Here is a 14,616-nt window from a genome sequence, read left to right on the forward strand (position 1 = left end):
AAGAAAACCCAGTGAAACAGGAAGGGCAAGAAGCACTCCTGACTCCATTTAAAAGAGCAAAGCAAGGCCCAGAGAGGTGAAGCAACCTGCTCAGGGCCACACAGCATGAGTGGTTCGGACTCCAGGTTCCCTGCCATACTGCCCAGCCTCTCTGCACCTCCTGTAGGTGGGTAGAGGGACAGGGGCAGGACTTGGAGTGTACCTGCTGATGCACCTGGGGAAAGTGAGGCCCAAGAACTAGCTCATCTAGCAAGGGGGAGCATGCACCTCTCACGCTCAGGTTAGTGGGGCTTAAAGAGACCAAGTGCTGGACTGGACTGCCTGGGAGGGGGGCCAAGCTCTCGCTGGCCAAGAGAGAAGCAGAGCTAGAAAGTCATTACAGGTAGATCAATTATTCACAGCGTCACGGACCTCCTCAGGCCCTGGACAGCCAGGAGCTCACCGAACAGCCCAGCGCATCTTATTACCCATGTGTAATGGCCTCTTTTTCTCTGTGTCAGAAGAATGCAGTACAACACCATTATATATTAATGTGGGGCAGCCGGCACTGGCCACTCACACACGGGCCTCCACGGGCTGCCCCAGAGGCCAGGGATGACGCCCGCCGGGACCCGGAGATCCAACAGGGAGGGCGCAGGTGGGCACCGCTTCCCTCCGGTCCCGCACAGCAGCCTCAGCCTCGTCCACTCTCCCAGGTGAGCCTGAAATGCAACGCTTTGTTTCCTAACATGGAGCTGCTCCCAGTCTGTTGGTTTGTGGACCCAGGTGTGTGTCCCTGGCCTCAAGGCCTCCAGCTCCCGAGAGTCAGGAAGGGCCTTGGGGTCTGCATCAGTGTCCTAAGGCTGCCACAGACAATTGCACCAACTGGGGGCTTGACACCACAGAAATGTATTCTCGCACAGTCCTGGGGGCCAGCCGATCAGGTGCCTCGGGCACCGGCTCAGAGGCTGGGCAGTGGCCCTCCCACCTCACTGGTGTCCAGCGGCCGGGGCCACCTAGGCCTGCGGGCGGGTGTCTGGGCCTCCACCGCGCCCTTCTTGCAGCTTCGTCCCTGTGTCCGTCTCTCCTCTGCCCTCTTCTCCCAAGGACATCAGTCACTGGGTGAGGGGCTCCTCTATTCCTATAGCACCACATCTTCATTACGTCCGCAACGTCTATTTCCAAATGACAGTACACCCTGAGGTCTCAGAAGGACGTAAATCCGGGGACACTGTTCAACCCCCTGTGGGACCGTGCAGTGCTCACAGAGAGGCCACGGCCTCCCTGGCTTCTGGTGTTTACGTCCGCCCAGGTCACCCAAGTGTTGACCCATCTCTTAGGGCCTCTCCCTGTGGCTCCCAAGCAGGCCTCTCCGCTGTCTCTGCAGCCCACCTGGGGGCTCGGGGAGGGAGGTCCGGGCCCAGGTGCACCCACTTCACCCCTGTGGCTCAGGGCGAGCAGCGGCTCTGCTCCTGGCTCTCAGGTTGGGGTGCAGGCAATGCAGTGGATGCCCCTCCAGCCTCCCCTGGGCCCCACTGTCCCGAGCACCCTGCCGAGACTGTACCGGGAAGTCACCTGCAGCTCCTCTGCCGCCAGGGCCCACCCAGCCACTGTGCTGAATGGCCCAAGTCCCGACCAGCAGGGAGCCCATGACCCCAGCTGCCTCACCCCTCAGTGGTTGGCTCTGCCCCATGTGCCCTCCATGTCCCAGAGGAGGAGGATGTCCCCGAGGGAGAGACTCCAGGCCCCCACTTCCTGGGGTGACCTCCTTGGCCAAACCTCCTTTGCGGCCTCCCCACCACAGCTCCTCGCTCACCATCTCTGGAGTAGCTTCTCACCTCACATCCACACAGGGTCTGCTGCTGTGGAGACCCCCACTGGGAACTGGGGTCCTAACACCTCCCTTACTAGCCTGGCCAGGTCCCTGCCTGGAGCCCCTCCACATCCACGCTCCTTCCGTCCTGCTTCAGCCATGTCTCCTTCCTCACCAGGATGTGGCTTCATTCAGGTACAAATTCAAGCCCAAGATGAAGCTCACCCCCAGCCAGTCCACCCGCCCTGCTTTCTCTCCCCCTCTGCCACCCGCCCTGTGTCTGCCCAGGGCGTCCCCAGTGTCATGTTGCCTAGTCTCCCAGCCAGTCTGGCCCGCAGCTCCCCGGCCTTTCTTGCCCCATGCTTTTGCTCAGGAGCACCCCACCTCTCCAGGTACCCATGCTGCCCCTCTGCCCATTGCTCTTTCCCTCCTGCAGGAGGCACCCCCACTCCCTCCAGTGAGATGCATCCTTGAGGCCTCACCCCCTGTGAGCCTCCCCCACCAGCAGGAGACCGGGGTCTGAGCCTTCACACACGCTGATCCCGGTGTTTGGAACGCCACTTGTCATTCAGGTCCCATCAGACCCTTGGCCAGGGATGGGGGTTCCTCTGCTGGGCTCACGGGTCCCCACGCCTTGCCCATCACTGTTGGCAGTCCTCTGGATTGGAACTACCTGCCTATTTGCCTGTCCCCAGGGGTCAGCTCCTTGGGGTGGGGCTCCAGCAGTGAGATGTGTTATTGGAGGAGCATCACCTGCCAGTCCTCTCTCCTCTCCCCTGGGCTCTCCTGTCCCCACGTCCTGAAATGTGAGCTCACCCTTCTCCCCTCCCTCCACATACCCTGGGCCCCGTCTTGCACTGAGCCCAGGTATATGGGCCAACACTTCAACCCAAAGCATTTGACACCAAGCCCAAGCTCTTAACACCTGGCCTGCTAGGGCTGGATAGGACCCTGGGTCCCCCACTGCATCCCAATGCCAGAAGCTTCAGTGGCAGGATCTGTGGCGTGTTTTCTCTTTTAATCATGACTCACTGTTCTGAAGACACCATAGTGCAAGAACAGTGCATTCCGTGGAGCCCACCCTGCATGAACGCATTTATCAGCACAGCCCAGGATCAGCTAAACACCATGTCTGAGGCATTTGCATTTCCATTATTCCTCTTCCCCAAGAATCAGCCAGGACCCTAAGAGAAGGCAGGGCAGTTTGGGGGTGGGGACGATGCCTTCAGGGCCACCAGCCCCTGGAGCGAACAGTAAGCATGAAAGCATAGCCCGGCCTCCGGCGGACCAGCATCCACCTTCCCCCAAGCATCACCTTGGTGAACAAGAGACACCACAGGCAGGGAATGGTCTTCCACCTTGGGGTTTCTACTCGGTGATTTTACCATGGTCCTGCATGAGCCATTATCTGCTTTTACCTATTTGTTCAACACTGATGGCTTTATTCAGCAAAAGTTTGCTGCGTACCTACATGGGGCAAGTATCCTTCTAGATATTGAGGACATAGATGTGGACAAGACTGATCCAGGTGAAGCAGAAATGAACAAGTCATCTCACAATTCACTAATTAATGACACCACAATGAGAGCCAGGAAAGAGAAAGAAGTAGGGATGCCCACACCAGGGATTTTACCAGGAAGGGCCTCAGATGGCTTCTCAGGGGCAGAAGCCCCAGAAGGGGGTGACCAAGGAGAGGAGGAGAAGGCTGAGCCGGGGGTGCAGTGCAAGATGGGAATGGCTCTTCCTGCCTTCCTGCTGGGTGTTAGCTGGCATCCTGACGGTGCCATCACTGGGCACGTTTGCTCTCGCACTCAGCAGGTATTTGTTGAGATGTGACTCTGGCCTGGTTCTGTCCTAGGCCCTGGGTCTGTGGACATGCAGGTAACACCCACGTCCTACCGTCAGACGCCTGATGCCATAATGGGAAGACAGAGGGTTCTGAAATGTCTCCTAGGGCACTTCCCCGCTCCCTTCCCTTCCGATGTGCCCCTTCTGCCACATGGCTTAGCCTTGACATTCTTGCTTCTAGAGGGGGTGGAGACCCCTGAGAACAAGGGAATTGCTGCAGCGGGGACATGGAGCCTCTGACCTAGGGAACTTCCCACCTGCTGTGAAGAGAAGTCTGGAAGACAGTGGGGCGGCAGGTGAGGAAGGTCCTTAAAACCCCCAGAGACTTCCAGGAATGTGGCCAGAGCCCTGGAAAGTGCGCAAGGGCTCACTTGGGTGGGGTCTACAAACCTCAGAGGAAAATGTCTTGGGTAACACCTGCACACTGCCCCTCCCCCAGGCACTGCAATGTCCCTCAGGACTCTGCCCACCAAGACCCTGGCCAATCCATCCCCCACCCCAAAGCCAGGTGAGCTACTAGAAACCACATCCAGACTTCTGACCTTTACGTCTGTAGAAGTAAGAAACTTGGAAGTTGCTACTCAGTCTTAAAAGTAAAAAACTGAACAGCTAAAAAATGGACATCTCTGCCTAGATCCACAAGAGAGATAAGGTCACAGTGCAAACTGCTGTTTCCCAAACTGGAAACATGGACAGGTGAAGACAGAGAACCATAGCTTATGGGAGCAGAAGTGTTCACCTGAGCTGCAATTGATGAACTGCTTGAAGCTCCACGTGCACAAGTGTGAGAGTTAAAAACTCCATGGGAGGAGATAGTCATAGATTCCCGCATGCTTTTGTGAGTCTTAGTCCAGGAGCTCAGTCTGGTTCTCACAAGTGACTGTTGGAGTAAAATCCCCATGCTCCCCGCAGGTGGAGGGTAAAGCAACCACTGTGAAATACGCTGGAGCACTCTGCTCTTCCTAACAAGGCCTGCCCTCAGGGGAGACGAGTTGACCAGAGCCTAACCAGCTGGCATTTTATCAGAGCCTAACTGGCCTGGGCAGGAAAATAGCCAACTGCAGCCCCCCTCTAGCATCTTGTCCCACTCAAGAGAGAAGCAATGAGAAGCAATGTGAAGTTCACAGTCCACAGGGAGAGGCTCACTAAAACACTAAACTGTAATCACAGGACCGTAGAACACTTCCCTTCCCACCTCACCACCACATTACTAAAAGGCCTACTTACAGCAGGTCCTTTTATCAGCACTGCATGTCTGGCTATCAAGAAAAAAATTACAAGGCATCCTAAAAGGCATGTCACACCACTTGAAGAGACAGAGAAAGCATTAGAACCAGACCTAGATATGGCAAGGAGGTTGGAATGATGAGAATGAGAATTTAAAGCAACTATAATAAATGTGCTAAGGGCTCTCAGGGAGAAGTAGGCTGCATGCAAATACAGGTGGCAAGGTAAGCAGAGAGGTGGAAATTCTAAAACAAAGAACCAAACAGAAAAGCTAGAGATAAAAACACTGAACAGAAATGAAGACTGCCTTTGGTGAGCTTATTAGCAGACTGGACATGGCTGAGGAAAGACCCTCTAAGCTAGAGGACGTCTCAGTAGAAACCTCCCAAACTGAAAAGCAAGGAGAACAAAGACTGAGAAACAGAAGAGAGTATCCAAGAACTGTGGGACGGTTACAAAGGCGTGACATGGATGTGATGAGGACACCAGGGAGAGAGGAAAGTGAGAAGGGAACACAAGAAATATTTGAAACAGTGATGACTGAGAATTTCCCCAAAAATTAATACCAGAAACCAAATCACCAATCCAGGAAGCTCAGAGAATACCAAGAAGTATAATGCCCAAAAATCCACACCTAGGAATTTAGTTTTCAAACTACAGGAAACCAAAGATAAAGAAAAAAATCCTGAAAGAAACCAGAGGAAAAAAAGCACATGGCCTGTAGAAGGATAAAGAGAAGCATTACATCCAATGTCTCCTCCAAAACTGTGCAAGCAAGGAAAGAGTGGAATGAATATTTAAAGTACTGAGAGAAAAAACCCCCCCACAAATCTAGAATTCTGTATCCTGTGAAATTACCCTTCAAAAGTGAAGGAGAATTGAAGACTTTGTCAGATAAAAATTGAGGGGATTCATTGCCAAGAGGCCTGCCTTTCAAGGAATATTAAATGAAATTCTTTCAAGAGAGAGAAAATGGGTCAGAAATATGGATCATCATAAAATAAAGAGGAGCATAGGAAAGGAATAAGTGAAGGTAAAATAAAACTTTTTATTTTTCTTATTCTTGATTGACCTAATAGATAACAATTGTTTCAAAATAACGATACCAACAATGTATTTAATTATGTATACTTATGTATGTATCCTATGTATATGTCATATATATGCTTATGTGTATGCAGATATATAAGTGAAATTAATGACAGCAATGGTACAAAGTATAGGAGGGAGAAACTAGGATTGTTTTATTATAAAGTACTCACAGTACCAGTGAAGTGGTATAGAGTTATTTGAAAGTGCATTTGGATTAGCTATAAATGTGTATTTCAAATTGCAAAGCAACCACTGAAAAAAGAAATATAACTGATAGGGTAAGAAAGGGTAGAAAATGGAAGCATAGAAAATATTCAACTAAAATTGCAAAAAACAGATTTGCAAGAACATGGATGAACTTTAAAGGCATTGTCCTAAGAGAAAAGTCAGACAGAGAAAGATAACTACTGTATGATCTCACTTGTATGTGGAATCTTAAAAAGTCAAAATCACAGAAACAGAGAGTAAAATGTGGTTCCCAGGGACTGGGGTGTGGACAAAATGAGGAGATACTGGTCAAAGGGTACAGGCTTCCAGGTATAAGATGAATAAGTCCAGGAGATCTGATGTACAGCATAGCTAACAACACTGTATTGCATACTTGATGGTTGCCAAGACAGTAGATCTTAAAGTTCTCAACACACACACACACAAAAGGTAACTATGTGAGGTGAGGGATGTATTCACTAACTTTATCATGGCAATCATTTCACAATATACATATATATCAAACAATCATGTTGTACATCTTGAATTTATAAAATTTTATTTGTTAATTATACCTCAATAAAGTTGGGGGCGGTGGGAAGAGTATTTACTTTAACACATAAATCCCCAAATATCAAGAACTTAACACAATAAATATTTCTTATTCAAGAAAAAAAATGCCCACAAAAGGCAGAAAAAGAGTGGAAGACAAAAATAGGAAAAACAGAGCAGTAGCAACAAATATGAAAGTAACAAATATGGTGGATATTAATCCAACTATATCAATAATCAATTTGAATGTCAATGGTCTAAATTCACCAACTGAAGAAAAAAATTGGTAGAATGTATCAAAAAACAAGAACTAACTGTATGTTGTCTAAAAGAAACCCATGTAAAATATTAAAACAGAAATAGGTTAAAAGTAACTTACTGGAGAAAAATACACCATGCTAACACTAATCAAAATTAAGCAGAAGTAACTATATTAATTTCAGACAGAGCAGAACTCAAAACAAAGGATGTTATCAAGAATAAAAAAGGTCATCATATAATGATAAAGGAGTCAATTCTCCAAGAAGACATAATAATCCTTAATGCCTAACAACAGAGAATCAAAATATGTGAGGCAAAAACTAATCAAATTTCAAGGAGAAATAGATGAATCCACTATCATAGTTGGAGACCTCAACACCCCTCTATTGGACATGGACAGGCCAGGCCCAGGAGGCAGAAAACTAGTAAGGACATATTTGAATTCAGCAACGCCATCAATCACCTGGATAAAATTGACATCTGTAGATGACTTCATTAAATAATAGCAGATTACATGTTCTTCTGTAGCTCACATGGAACATTCACTATGATAGATCACATTCTGGGCATAAAACACACCTTAACATTTTTTTAAGAATAGAAATCATATAATGTCTGCTCTCAGACTACAATGGAATTAAACTAGAAATTAACAACAAAAAGAACACTGGAGAATCCCCAAATACCTGGAGATCAAATAACACACTTCTACATAATACATGGATCAAAAAAGAAATCTCAAGCTATATTTTAGATGTTTTGAATTAAATGAGAATGAAAAGATAACTTTTCAAAATTTGGGGGATGCACCAAAACAGTACTTAGAGGGAAATTTGTGGCATTAAGCGTGCATATTAGAATAAAAGGAAGATCTAAAACAGTCATCTGAGCTTCTACTTTAGGAAACTAAACAAAGAAGATCAAATCAAATCCAAAGTAAACAGAAGAAAAGAAATAGAGCAGAAATCAATTAAATTGAAAACAGGAAATCAATTGAGAAAACCAATGAGACCAAAAATTGGTTCTTTGAAAAAGCTCAATAAAGTCAAAGAATCTATCTAGTCTCACTAAGAACAAAGAGAGGACTCAATTTACTAATACCAGAAATGAAAGAGGGGCACCACTATAGATCCCATGGACATTAAAAAACTAATCAAGGAATACTATGTCCACAAATTTGATATCCTACATGAAATGGACCAATTCCTTGAAAGACACAATCTGACAAAGCTCACACAAAAATAGTCAATCTTAAGGGACCTATGTTTATAAAGAAATTAAAGTGATAATTAATGACCTTCTAAAACAGAAAGTACCAGACCCAGATGGATTCACTGGTGAATTCTACCAAAAATTTAAGGAAGATATTATATCAATTCTCTACAGTCTCTTTAGAGGATAGAAGTGGAAGGAGCATTTCCTAACTCATTCTATGATGCTGGCATTACCCTAATTCCAAAGGCAAAGACATTACAAGAAAAGAAAACTATAGACCAATATCTCTCATGAACACAGATGCAAAAATCCTCAACAAAAGATTACTAAATCAAATTCTAGAGTGTATAAAGAGAATTATAGACACAGCTAGGTGGAATTTATTGCAGGTATGCAAAGCTGATTCAACATTCAAAAATCAATTAATGTAATCCATCACATCAACAAGCTAAAGAAGAAAAAGCATATAATCATATAAACAGATGCGGAAAAAGCATTTGACAAGATTAAAAGCCCACTCATGATAAAAACTCTGAGTTAACTAAGAATACAGGGGAATTTCTTCAAACTGATAAAGAATGTCTACAAAAAAATCTAACATCTTATTAAACAGTGAGAAATTAGAAGCTTTCCCAATAAGATCATGAACAAGGCAAAAAAGGTCCTTCTCATTATTCCTTTTCAACATTTGTCTGGAAGTTCTAGCTAATGCAGTAAGACAAGAAAATGAATTAAAAAGTATACTGATAAGAAAGTAAGAAATAGAACTGTCTTTTTTGAAAATGACATGATTGTCTATGTGGAAAATTCAAAAGAATTGACCAAAAAAAAAAAAAACCCTCCTAGAACTGAGTATTTATATCAAGGTTGTAAGATAAAAGGTTAATATACAAAAATCAATCATTTTCTTATACCAGTAATGAACAAGTGGAATTTGAAACAAAAAACACAGGACCATTTACATTAACACATCAAAAATGAAATACTTAGGTATAAATCCAACAAAATATGTATATACATATATGAGGGAACTGATGAAAGATATGAAAGAAAAGCTAAATAAGTAGAGATATTCTATGGGCATGGGTAGAAAAACTCAATATTGTAAAGATGTCACTTTTTCCCAACTTGATCTGTTCAATGCAATCCCAATCAAAATCCCAGCAAGTTATTTTGTAGATACCAACAAACTGATTCTAAAGTTTCTATGGGAGCAAAAGTCTCAGTATAGTCAACACAACAAAGAAGGGAAGAACAAGGTTAGAGGACTGACATTACTCAATTTCAAGACTTACTATAAAGCAACAGTAATCAAGACAGTGTAGAATTGATGAAAGAAAAGACAAATAGATCAATGGAACAGAACAGGGTGCCCAGAAATAGAGCCATGTAAATATAGTCAACTGATCTTTGATAAGGAACAAAGACAATACATGAAGAAGAATAGCCTCTGCCACAAATGGTTCTGGAATCCAGGTGGGCATCCACGTGGACAAAAATGGAGGTAGACACAGATCGATCATACATCCTTCACAAATATTAATTCAAAACATATCACAGACCTAAATGTAATATGCTAAACTAAGATTCTTAGAAGACAACAGAGGAGAGAATCTCGATGGCCTTGGGCTCAGTGATGACCTTTCAGACATCAAATCCACAATCCTTGAAAGAGAGAGTTGATAAACTAGATTTCACTAAAATAAAAAGTTCTGCTCTGTGAAGGACATAGTCAAGACAATGAGAAGGCAAGCCGCAGACCTGGGGAAAATATTTTCAAAAGACACATCTGATAAAGGATTATTATCCAAAATACAAAAAGAACTCTTAAAATTCAACAGTAAGAAAACAAATAATCCAAATAAAAATGGGCCTAAAGACCCTGCCAAAGAAACAGTGAGATACCTCTACACACCCATGAGAATGGCCCGCCTCTGAGGCCCTGACAACACTGAATCCGGAGGAGGGTGTGGAGCAACAGAAACTACTCCCATTCATTCTGGTGGGGGTGCCAAATGGTACAGCCACTTAGGAAGGCAGCTGGTCAGTTTCTTACAAAACTGAAAGTACTCTGACCATACAATCCAGAGGTGCAAATTTAGGTCCACCCAGAAACCTTCACCCAGGCGTTTACAGAAGCTTTGTTAATAATTGCCCAAACTCAGAAGCAACCAACATGTCTTTTAGTAGGTGAATGGATAAATAAACCGTGTTCCAGACACTGGAAGATTATTCAGTGTTGAAAATAAGTGCACCATTGGTCCATGAACATGGAGGAACCTCAATGCATGTGACTGAGTGAAAGAAGCCAATCTGAAAAGCCTACAGAGTCTATGATTCCAACCGTATGACCATCTAAAAGAGGCAAAACTGTGGAGACAGTAAAAATTTGAGTGTCTGCAATGGGATAGAAGGGAGGAGGGATGAATAGGCAGAACAAAAGGACTTTTTAGGGCAGTGAAACTACTCCCTGTGGTACCATAATGATGGATACAGGTCATTGTACATTCGTCCACATGCAGAGAGCGCACACCACCAAGAGTGAACCCTAACATAAACTGGAGGCTTTGGGTGGTAAGGATGCACATGATGAATTGTATGTGTCAACTGTGCTGGGCCAAGGGATGCCCGGATCACTGGTAAAACACTGTTTCTGGGTGTGTCTGTGAGGATGTTTCGGGAACAGATCAGCAGGTGCTCCCATGGGCCGAGTAAAGCCGATCTCCCCCACCAGTGCAGGTGGGCACCATCCAGCCCACGGAGGGCCCAGACAGACCGAAGAGGTGGGGGAAGAGCGCGTGGGCTCTTCGAGCTGGCACCTCCATCTCCTCCTGCTCTCAGGCGCTGCTGCTCCTGGGCCTCAGGCCTTCAGACCCAGACTGGGAGTGAGACCGTCCGTTCCCCTGGTTCCCAGGCCTTTGGACTTGGAGTGACTGGCTTCCCTGGGTCAGCTTGCAGACGGCAGATACTGCGGGACTTCTCAGCCTCCACGACCACGTGAGCCAGTGCCTGCATTTTATATATATATGTATATATTGCAGGGTGACATACGCGTGTGCATCTCCTGCTGGCTCCGTCAGGAGTCCTGACTAAGACAGTGTGGCAGTGCCAGCCTGATGGCTATACCCACACACCTCTCTGGTCCGGGTGTTGATAACCGGGGAGGCTAGAGGATGGGGGCAGTAAGTAAATGGAAAATCTCTGTACCATCCTCTCAATTTTGCTGTGAACCTAAACCTGCTCTAGAACATAAGTGAATAAAAACAACGCATCACGCTCTCCCACAGCCTGCAGAGGTCTCCCCGATCCCTACTGCACCCCGGAAGGAGGCGGACTCTCCTGGGCCTGTCTTCCGTCCTGACCCTGCTTCTGCCTGCTGCGCGAAAGGCTCATTTCACCTTCTGTCTGTCATGTTCCTACACATCCTTCAAGGCCCACTTGATGCTGCCTCCCCAGGAAGCCCTCCTTGACTTCCCTGCTGGCATACCACAACTCCGTGTACTCGTCTCAACTCCAGCGCAGTCCTCAGGGCACAGGACTCGTCTGGTTCCACATCAGCCTCCCCATGGATGTCCAGCTTCTCAGCAGCGGGGGCTGTTCCTCCTGCCCCCGTCCTGCTGTCCGTCCACGTATTCTCCATACTTAGGAGCACACTGCTGTGCGTCGGGCCCAGGATGGGCCAGGGACCTTGCCCTCTGAGGAGCTTCAGGGGAAGCACTGGGCAGATGCCAGGAAGGGGGAGGTGTGCGGTGTGTTCAGCAGTAGGAGTCTAGCCCAGGGAGCCGAGGGATTCCAGGGGGTTCCTGCAAAGTACTCTAAGACTCCCTGCCCCTGATTCTCACACCCCAGCCCTTCCTATTTTCTTATCCTGCCACAGTGTGTGGGGAAGAGCACCAGTGACCCAGAGCAGCGGCAGAGCCCCTGGTGTTTCAGGAGCAGGACCCCTGGGGTGGCGGGACGGGGAGTGGACAGGAGGAACGGTGGGCTGGGGCTGGGGGCCGTGTCTTGATCGCCGAGCTCAGAGTTCTGGCGTGTATGTAAGAGGTGCGAGGAGAATGGAACAGGGAGGGGCCACCATCAGTTATGCACCTGCTGTCGCCATCCTGGACACGTGGGGTCTTCTAAAGACCCTCGCATAGTTCTCAGGACTTCCCTGCAAGTCAGTATTATCTTGCCATTCTTTTGTTCACTCACTTGCTCACTATGTGCCAGGCCTGCTGACAGCTGAACAGTCCCCATACATAGGGGCGAGAGGAGAGGCTGCTCTAGAATACGTAGTGCCAACAGTGACTTAGCGCCTGGACGCGGCAGAGGGAGGAGCTAAGGGCAGCCCCAGGCGTCCTCTGGTGCCCAGCACACCCGAGCTGACTGCTGCTGGGACTGCTGCCCGACACTCATTCCCATGTCAGTTTGTTTGGGGGGCCTCAGGAGAACCTTTGCCCTTCTCCCTAGCATCAGAGACCAGCAAACACTCAGGAGGTGAAGCCTCCGGCCTCCCTGCCCCACCCAGGCCCTTCCCAAGGCAGCAGGTCATCCTTGGCCCACCGGCTCCTGAGCAGAGTGCCTACTCGACAGGGGAAGTGCCACCAGGCTGGTCGCACTTTGTGTGAGTCAGCTGCCCTCTCCTGGCCTCAGTTTCCCCACTGTGGAAGGGTGGGCTCATCTCATTCTGGTTCCAGGGCTCATGACAGTGACAAAGCCCCAGCCTGGGAATGCGGTGGGGGTGGGGGTCCCTGGGTGCGCAGAGGCGGGGCAGAGATGACGAGGGGACAGTTTAACTGGAGAATGCCACAGCCCGGCTGAATCATCTGCACCTTCAGAAGCCAAGAGGCCAATTGCGGCCTTTCATAATCATGATCTGCAAAGTACAGCCTCCGTCACTCAGGCACCAACCGACGAACGGAGCCCACTCTTTGAAATAAACGACTCTCCCATGCCTCCTGACTCTTCCCCAAATAACCTGCTTGCACTTCACAATGAGCTGCCAACAGAAGGGGAGAGTGCAGGAGGCTGTGCACCGCAGACACCTCCAGGCCAGGGCCAAGGTGCGCGCAAGTGGGCAGGGCTAGTCACCCCAGAGCTCTGCTTGGCAAAAGGGCACATGATCCCAGTGGGAATCGGGACAGCAGGTCCCTGTGAGGGGAGGCAGTGAGGCCCACACCTGGCTGGTGTGGGGGCAGCCGTAGTGTTGGCTATCCAGGCCTTAGGAAACAGCTGGCTCCTTTCCCCAAACGACACTGAAGCATGTCCCCGAAAGGTCGCTCTGCTCATCCCAATGGCCTCATCTGAGAGCAGCAGGATGGACTGGGGCCAGGCACTGGTCGGAGCCAGGTGCCCTGCGACTGCCGCAGAGGTTCAGAGAGAACATCTCTGTGTACGTGACCACAGGCCTTGAGAGGTGAAGGCCACCAGCCCTGCTTTGCCCCTTTCCGCTTCCTCCCAGGGACATCTGTTGACCCAAACCCGGCCCTTGGTAGAGCGCTCCCACCAGAAATTCAGAACCGGAGTCCAGAGAGACAGCATGGCAAGGGGAGAGGCATCCCCTGATGTGACAGGGCGGAAGCATGCGGCTGTACAAGCCAAAAAGGCTCTGGGTTTTGGAGGCATCTGGACCCCCCGTTGACTCTCAGTCATCAAGGAAGCAAGGGCACAGCTCAGGTCTGTGAACCACATTCCTGCCACACGTTGGGGTTCAGCCTGCAGCACCAGAGGACATGAGGAATGGTGGCTTCTTTCTCAGTTCACAGGGAAGAAGCTAAGAGAGAGTTTCTCAATGTAAATTTCCCCACTGGTTGTTCTTCGGCCTCCAAGCCCCGCTGCTCCGGGCAGACGTCAGAGCTCTCCCAGGGAAACAAAGTCCAGGCCGGCCGCTTGTTAGGGAGACTGGCATGGCCCTGAAGGGGGTTCGTCTGCCGCTGCCTTCAGAGGCGATCGCCGCTCTGTTCCTGGCTGCCCGCTGCTCCGGCAGATGGAGATCTGGCGCGTCTCTGGGGCGGGTGGGCAGTGGGATGGGATGAAGTGTATCAGGGTCCAGGCGGGCTCCCAGCGGGCTCCTGTGCGGCTCTGGCTCTGCAATCCTTACCTCCCCGCGCAGGCTCCTAGGCCCCCCGGCTGGGTTCAGAGCAGCCACCCAGCTGCCAAGGCGCCAGCCCTGGGCAAGTCGGCCTCCCGGGATGAGCACGTCCCAAAACACTTGGCCTCGGCTGAGTCCAGCTGTGGGGACCAGCTGATGAGGACCGGCTGTGGCACTGGGCAGCTCAGAGCACTGTCCCCAGGCAAAACCGGCTGGGGGATGTGCTCACCCTGCTCAGCTTTCGAGTCCAAACTCCAAGCACCTTACGCTCTGGCTGTTGGAGACTTGAACTACTTACAGCCTGCGCCGCCTGTAGGACAGGAACAAAAGGACTCAGAGGGCAAAACTG

General features: G+C 48.8%; 1 long non-coding RNA gene across 1 annotated transcript; it reads right to left on the reverse strand.

Annotated features, from left to right (window-relative positions):
- Positions 1-6,089: 6,089 nt before the first annotated feature.
- LOC118967137 (uncharacterized) lies at positions 6,090-14,552 on the reverse strand. The gene is made up of 2 exons (XR_005054014.2): positions 11,682-14,552; positions 6,090-11,203 (listed from the first exon to the last, which is right to left on the reverse strand). It is a non-coding gene; the product is annotated as an uncharacterized lncRNA (long non-coding RNA).
- Positions 14,553-14,616: the final 64 nt, after the last annotated feature.

The sequence above is a fragment of the Manis javanica genome, chromosome 8 (assembly GCF_040802235.1).
Source record: "Manis javanica isolate MJ-LG chromosome 8, MJ_LKY, whole genome shotgun sequence".
Lineage (NCBI taxonomy): Eukaryota > Metazoa > Chordata > Mammalia > Pholidota > Manidae > Manis > Manis javanica.